Source organism: Oryx dammah, unplaced genomic scaffold (genome assembly GCF_014754425.2).
Source record: "Oryx dammah isolate SB20612 unplaced genomic scaffold, SCBI_Odam_1.1 HiC_scaffold_11, whole genome shotgun sequence".
NCBI classification, from domain to species: Eukaryota; Metazoa; Chordata; class Mammalia; order Artiodactyla; family Bovidae; genus Oryx; species Oryx dammah.
This window is the reverse complement of record NW_024070195.1, coordinates 37,157,513-37,165,859: the sequence shown is the minus strand read 5'-3', so window position 1 is coordinate 37,165,859 and position 8,347 is coordinate 37,157,513. Positions and strand designations below refer to the sequence as shown.

Genomic DNA, 8,347 nt, shown 5'->3' with positions numbered 1-8,347 from the left:
CTAATGCACCCAGGTACGAATTTCCTTTATTCATCCAGTTTTTGACTCATTATGCTCCTTGGCTTGGTGGTGTTCATCAGTTCTAGCAAATTCTCATCCATCATTCTTCAAATATTGCTCCGTTGTCTTTTACTTTTTCTTCTTGAATCCAATTAAGCATCTTAGAATTCTGTTACATACTCTATACCTTTTATCTTCATTTCGGCATTTTCTAAGGATTTGTTCATTTCTCCAGGATTCATTTTTAATATATTTTTAAGTGCATGAATTGCAACTCTATTTTTTACACTTAAAGGCTGACGAGATACCTTTACTAATCCTATTAAAGAAAATCCAACATGACAGCTCAATTGAAAAGTATGGTAAGCATATTTACTCATTAAATACTATTTTTCTAGAACACAACAGGAAACATCTAGCATGCATGTTTAATCTCAGTACAATAGATTCAAAACCAAGTATACATGTTTACATGCTTCAAGGCTAGATTACAAATTATCACAGTCATCGTCATCATCATCTTCATATTTTCTTTTCAATGCATTTGATGCTTCACTGGCAGTATTTTGTGATGACACCATGTTAGTGGTAATAAGAATATTTTGGGACCCAATTAATGACAGATTAATTAGAACATTCTGAACTGCTGATGTTGCAGGAATTGATGCTTTTACAGCTGGGGACTGTGAAGTGGGCATCTGTACTGTGAACCTTTGCCCTGTGAGGGACACTGGAGTCCCTACTTTAGTTGAAATGGACATGGCTTGTGGGGTTGGTGTGCCAAGCGTGGGAGTACTTTGGTCTGCTAGTAACTGAACCAACACTTAACTGTGGAACTGTCATTCTTCCTGTAGAAGTAGATGCCTTTTTTTTGGTAAAGATTTAAGTCTATAATTTGGAGCAGTCAAGCAATACCTATCAGGTGGCAATCTAGGACCTAAGTATGGCTTGATCAATGGCAAAGGGGTCTGATTTCTTTGCCTTGCAATATCTAATAAAAAAACCTCTTGGGGGAGGAGAGGTAAAAGCCTGGTTGGCAGGACACTGGATTGCCAATCGCACACCATCTGCGTCAACAGTAGCTTTCTTAGCATGACTTGAATAAATTTTGCATCATCTAGAATTGTGGTCACATACCAGAAAGCAACCTCCAACATCTGATTTATAACTCTTGGTTCATATTCTGTAATCCCCATACCCTTCAGGATTTGTGCCATCATCTGTGCATCTTTGGGCATGCTCTTGGGAGAAGCCATCTTGCCAGACTCCTTGATATTTGGTGGTCAAACTTCCAAGCTAAATCACACACATGAATGTATTTCAGTCCTGATCGTGATGCGAATTCTTCGCCTAATGTAGTTTTTCCAACCCCTGGTGTACCAGTGAGTAGGATGTGTGGAAGCAACATGGTCCTTGCCCTGCTGGCTCTGGACACCTCTGCACATGTGCTCTACACCTGACTCATCTTTAATATTTTTGACCCATCTTCCAATTCCCCAAGTCTCTTTTTAGGTGATATTAAACCTCCCTGATGAGATCTTATTTTTATTATTATATTTTTCAACTCTGCAACTGTTTATTCAGTTTCTTTCAAAAAATCCAGGTCACTTTTTTATGGTTTCCAGTTCCAGGCTATAATTTTCAGATTGTGTTTTTCGCTTACTGAATATACTACACAAAGTTTTTCTTGGTAGTCTATCTCTAGTAATTTTCATATCTGCAGTACTAAAGGCTACCTTTTTTCACTTCATATTATATTGTTCACATAATGTTACTCAGTTTCCTGTCTTATAATTTTGGTATCTGAATAATATTCTGTTGATCAAATGAGTGGTAGTTTCCTCATTTATAAGACAGGAATATTCCTACCTCTTGGGGTAGCTGCCTGGCTCACAATAATTAATCTCACACAGTATACTCTAAGTAATTACTTCTTTCCTTCTGTATCGTTGCAATGATTATGACTTTAAAAATTATGTTTATGAGTAGATGGGGTCTTAAAGAAAACATGGAGAAATGACATAAGTTTATTCGGTATTTGGATTCTGTATGTTAAAATTTTCCATTCAGTTCAGTTCAGTTGCTCAGTCGTGTCCGACTCTTTGCGACCCCATGAATCGCAGCACGCCAGGCCTCCCTGTCCATCACTGTCTCCCGGAGTTCACTCAGACTCAGGTCCATCGAGTCCGTGATGCCATCCAGCCATCTCATCTCTGTCGTCCCCTTCTCCTCCTGCCTCCAATCCCTCCCAGCATCAGAGTCTTTTCCAATGAGTCAACTCTTTGCATGAGGTGGCCAAAGTCCTGGAGTTTCAGCTTTAGCATCATTCCTTCCAAAGAAATCCCAGGGCTGATCTCCTTCAGAATGGACTGGTTGGATCTCCTTGCAGTCCAAGGGACTCTCAAGAGTCTTCTCCAACACCATTATTTATATTTAAATATGTTTATGTTCTAAACATAAAGGTAAAAAGGTAATATTTTATATTTTAACGAACACTTCCTGTGTACCAGGCCCTATTCTAAGCTCTTCACATGTATTAGCTCATTTGACCATCTCCCAGCAACCCTCTTTGAGAGATATAATTATCAGTCCTACTTTACAGATGATAAAGTTGAGGCCCAAGAGAGTTAAATAACTTTCTATGGTCATACAATTAATAAAGGGCAAGGCCAGGATTCTAATACAAGCAGTCTGGCTCCAGAAATCAGTTTGTTAAATATTGGTATATGAAAAAAAAAAAATGGAGAGGAAACAGGAAAGAAAAAGCAAGAGTATCAAGTGTACCTCCACCAGTAAACCTCATTATCACATCTTCTTTGACATCCCCAGCTCCATTCTGTACTAATCTTAGAGAACCAGGAAAAGAGGTGAAGAGGAAAAAGACAGTGTTCCAGGTACTATGGATGTGTAACAAGTCACACATCGTGGCAGAAAGTAGCCATTTGTTTTACCTATGGATTTCATGGGTCAGAAATTCAGAAAGGGTAGAGTGAACAAGATTTGTCTCTGCCTCACAATGTCTAAAGCAGCTTTTTTTTTTTTAAGTTTTTTAAAAAATCTTTATTTCAGATAAAGTTATTTCCATAATTAAGGTTAAAGTAAACGCACTTCCCTGCATCCATTATTTCAGGTGGCTGAGTCTTCAGAGGGAAGACTCGAAACTGGGGATAGAAATTAGGCAGTCAGCTGAAGGCTCCTTCACTCACTTGTCTGGCTGTTGATGATGATCCCTGGCTGGGAGTCTCAGAGACTCTTTGTGAGGACCTCTCCAGGGGAACTTCCCTCAGAGACTAGGTTGAGCTTCCTCATAGCCCAGGGTTGGCATCATCCAGAGTTAGCACTTTTAGAGAAAGAGAAAAACAGATGGAGAGAGGGAGAAGGTGGGAGAACGAGAATAAGGCTGAAACTTTTATGATCTATCTGGGAACTTACATAGTATCTCTCATACATTTGTCAATGAAAGAGACACAAAAGATGCAAGTTCAGTCCCTGGGCTGCGAAGATTTCCTGGAGAAGGCAATGGCAACCCACGCAAGTACTCTTGCCTGGAAAATTCCATGAACAGACGACCTGGTGGGCTACAGTCCATGGTTTTGCAAAGAGCTGGACACGACTTAGCACACAGTGTGATTTCCTACCATACTCTGTTGGTTGACGTAGTCATGACCTCCCCAGTCTGACTTAAAAGAGGGACAGCCACATTATAAGAAAACTATATGAGGTGGGATGTGAAAGTGAAAGCAGCTCAGTCATGTCCAACTCTTTGGGATCCCATGGACTATACAGTCTGTGGAATTCTTCAGACTAGAGTACTGGAGTAGGTAGCCTATCCCTTCTCCAGGGGATTTTCCCAACCCAGGAATTGAACTGGGGTCTCCTGCATTGCAGGCAGATTCTTTACCAACTGAGCTATGAAGAAAGCCCATGAGATGGGATATATATATATGCCAATATACATGTGAGGTGGGATTTATATTGGCAAATATATTATGCCTGAGAAGGGATATACAAAAGTTCATTTCTGTGTTGTACTGAAGCCAACAGAAAGAGAGTGGTGATTTAGGCAGTCTTTCTTAAATTAAAAATAACAGCTAACAGAAAAATATGCATCTCCACCCAGGGTAATGGTGAATGAACAGATATACTAATTTACATAAATACAAATGACTTTAAAACTAACAATCTTTATAAGTCCGCCCAGATTGATTTATAAACTACCTCTGATATTTTACAGTAGGACACATTCTGGAGAAAGAAAAAGTCTGATTTCACATATCATGACTGGTCTTTATATCCAAGGACCACACTGAGAGCACATCTGTGGGACAAGGCTTCCCATTAAGTGACAGATTATTTAATAGCAAGAGCGTATATGATGTGGCAATTTGGTTCTTACATGTAAATTATTACACAAATAGATACTTCATAGGACAGAAAATGCATCTTTTGTGTCACTGATCAACAATGACAGCAAAAGATTCATTTTAAGAAAAATAAATATGATCTTTCAACAAACATGGTCAATGAGACCAGATTGAACATTCAATTTATGAGATGATACTGATGCCTATAACAAACCAGCAGATTATGATATAACGTGCCCTCTTGAATATCAAAAAGCCTGAAATATCAAAGAATGTTCTGCATTCACTGGCTTTACCTAAAACTCTGGGTATAAGGTCAGAGGCAAAGCCTGAATGGTTAGAAGGAGCTGACTGTGCATTTCCACTGTATTATGGAAGGCATAACCAGTTATCAAGCATCCCTATTCCAGTATGCATCAGATGAAGTGGGGGTGAATTTCAAACCAAAGAGGCTCAATAAAATCCTACTTAGGAACAAATCAATATGTATTAAAATTAAATCCAAGTTCTCAGCCTGTGCAAAAGCATTTGTAAGTTACTAGCAAGATTTTTCTTTTTCTTAAAAAAAAAAAGTTTGCTTATTTATTTGTTTATCTGGGTCTTAATTGTGGCATGTGGGATCTTTTCTGGTTGTGGTGTGCTAACTCTTACTTGCAGCATGAGGGGTCTAGTTCCCTGACCAGGGATCAAACCCAGACCCCCTTCAGTAGGAGCCCAGAGTCTTAGCCACTGGACCACCAGGGAAGTCCTGCAAGATTTTTCTTAAGGAAAATGATCATAATTACAAAATTCAGAGGCATCAAAGCTAGACACGGACACAAAACACAATTCTATCCAAGGCAGATGGATATGTGGGTTGGACCAAATGTTTTATGGGAACTTCAGGAGATGTGCAGCTAAGATGGTTGGAGGGAGGACCAGGAAGAACTGGAACTTCTTTTCTGGACCATTTCTCATGCCTGCCCAAGCCCTCTGGATCATGTGAGCTCCTTCTCCTCATGCCAAGCTTTTTGGCCCCTTCCATTGTGGTAGCAATACAACAACAACAAAGACAGTTCTGAAGCAAGATGTAATGATTATAATAACTACCTAAGAATCTCCTTGTGTGTACATTATTTATCCTCACCATTGGCAATTGACAAGTTATACACAGATCACCTGCTTGTATTTTTTTTTTAAGTCACAAACATTTTCTTTTATGGTGGCGGGAGTCTGTTGAAGTAAGCAGTAAAGGAATACTGGGGATATAATTTAATAGAGTTTGTATAAATCAGAAATGAGTCCAAATTTCATGTAAAAAAAAAACTAGAGGATGACTATATAAAAATTTTCCTCTTGAAGTAAGTGATTTTTAAATAATTTTAAAATATGCTCTTGAGCTGAAAAAACATGGATGCTGGGAAATCTCATTTTGCATGCAAAAGGAAAAAGATATCTGGAGAATGCTTCTGTATTTTGCTGTCTTGTAGTGGCCCTCAGTTGCTGGACAGTTCTGAAAGTGTGTCTGTGGAGACACATTCAGCTTAGTGGCACATAGAGTCTGAGGCTGCAGTGCTGTGGATGCTGACAGGTGACATCTGCCTTCCTCTAGGCCAGGGGTCCCCAACCCTGGGACATGAACTGGTACCTGTTAGGAACCAGGCTGCACAGCAAGAGGTGAATGGCAGGTGGAATGAAACCATCACCCCCCCTCTCTGCCTCCCCATCTAAGGGAAAATTGTCTTCCACAAAGCAAGCCCCTGGTACCAAAAAGGTGGGGGACCACTGCTCTAGGTCATCATGGAGTTCTTGGCTGACTCTCTACTGGAGGACAGAAGAAGCTTGCTATCCTTTGTGGAGCAAACTTGGAAAATGACATTATATGACTAGCTCACTCATAGTTAACATGAACGGAACACGTTAGATGGGTCCCTTCCCTTGTCTGATGGTGGAACTGATGGCCCACTCCACTTCTCTCTCCCTTAGCCATATTATGTCATTTGGAGCATGACTGCAGTTGTTGACACAGCAGTCTCCTTACCACACTGCAGGGGGATGCCACTCCCTGCCCGGGATCATCAGAATATGTTGTCTGTCTGTGTTCCTACTTCTTGATGGCTGCTACTTTCACTCCTCCTCAGTGGCTTTCAAAGGCCTCATTATCCATTTGCCAATCTCAGCCAATAATTTCCTTCCCTCCGGCCACAGAGTTTAGAGAACTGCCTTTCTCGCTCGAATCACTTGTCAGACCCACCTCCAGCTCCTGTATCCGTATTTCCATGTAGGGAGGTTGTTTACAAAAGACCAAGGGACCTGTTTCATTTCTCCATTGTCTGGATACACCCATCATTGCATGGAATTATGCAACATATTCATGCCTTCTGAAAATAATGCTTATTGTGTCTCTTGGAAAATCAGGATGAAATTCACTTCAAATAAGATGACCAATGTGAACTTAAAAAAGAAACCCACAAGAACTCACTTTTTGAAAGAAAACAGAAGCTTTTTTGGCCTGAGCAATGTCCTCAAGTTTATTTCCAGTAAAGGATCATTACAGAGACAAATAGCCCAACAGTTACTGTTACCGGATGCAAGATGGTGTGCCCAATGTACAGAGGGACCAAACAAAATGAAAGATTGGATTCTGGAGTAGAGAAAAGTTTACTGCAGGACATGCAAGCAGAAAGGGTGACTTGTGACCCCTCAACCCCAAACTTCTTGAAGTGTTTCAACACAGCATTTTTTATTGGCAAAGAATTTATTTTGTAAAAATTTATGTTTAATTGGAGGATAATTGCTTTACAATTTTGTGTTGATTTCTGCTGCACAACAACATGAACCAGCCACAAGTATACATATATCTCCTCCATCTTGAGCCTCCCTCAAGAGCACAAAGCTGAGTTCCCTGAGTTTTGTAGTATCTGCAAAGCATTTTTAAAGGTAAGGTGAAGGAGGGGTGTGGTTAGCTGTTAAAGACTTCTCTGGTCGAAATCTTTTGTTCTTGCTGCCCTCAGCTTCCAGTGTTCCTATAAACCTCTAACAAGACAAATGTTATTCTCTTTTCAGCAACTTTTAATCTCTGTAAGAATGGAAAAGTGTTACCCCCTTCAAAGAATGGACTGTCCTATGTGTTTCAGGCTATGGGCTATGTTCTTTTTTTTAATATTTATTTTTGTTTGTTTGGCCGTGCCAGGTGTTAGTTACCACCATTTCTGCCTACCCCAGAATCCATATGCTGAAAAGGTATAGCCTCTGTAAGACCAGACTGCAAACTTCTTGAAATCAGCTCCTAAAACTTACATTCCCTTGCAATCTCAAGAATGTTTAACACATCATCATGGGTAGGGTAGGTCCTCAGATATTGTTCACTTGGCCATGGTTCAGCTTCCAGTTATGTGACGTAAGATAAACATTGGCTAATACAGGCTGGGTTAAATTACCTCTACATATTAGCTCTGACATTTATAAGCGGAATTTCTAAGGTCTTGAGCTACTGGAAAAATATACAAAGTATAGGGCAATTCCTTCCTATCATCACACAAATAGTGAAATACTCCCTAGGGAAGTTGACCTTCATTAGGTTGCTCACATTAGTTGAAAATGTATTTCAACTGAGCTTGAACCCTCACTTGAACATTCTTCTTAGAGGATTTCAGCTGCTCTTAGAGTTTCAGCTACCTCCTTAAAAGTGGATGATTCTTGAACACTTTCCAACTCCTATCCCTTTCAGGATCTCTAGACTACTCATTCAACTCTTCATTGGAAATCTTCACCGGGCATTCAAAAGCCAGCTAAAAATTAACATGTGCAAAGCTAAACTCTAAATCTACTTTTCCTATTTCAAATATTATTTTATAACATTATCCTCCCTAATGGACCCTAGCTAGAAACCTAGGCATCATCCTTGACTTTTTCTTCAATCTTACTCTCCAGAGATACAGTGAGTTGCCATATCCCATCTTGTTTGCCTTCTTAGCTCATTTTATTTTTCACAGTTTTTTGAG

General features: G+C 39.8%; 1 pseudogene; it reads right to left on the bottom strand.

Moving 5' to 3' along the window:
- Positions 1-488: 488 nt before the first annotated feature.
- The window catches only part of LOC120869781, a 62,203-nt pseudogene continuing 54,344 nt past the window's right edge, over positions 489-8,347 (bottom strand).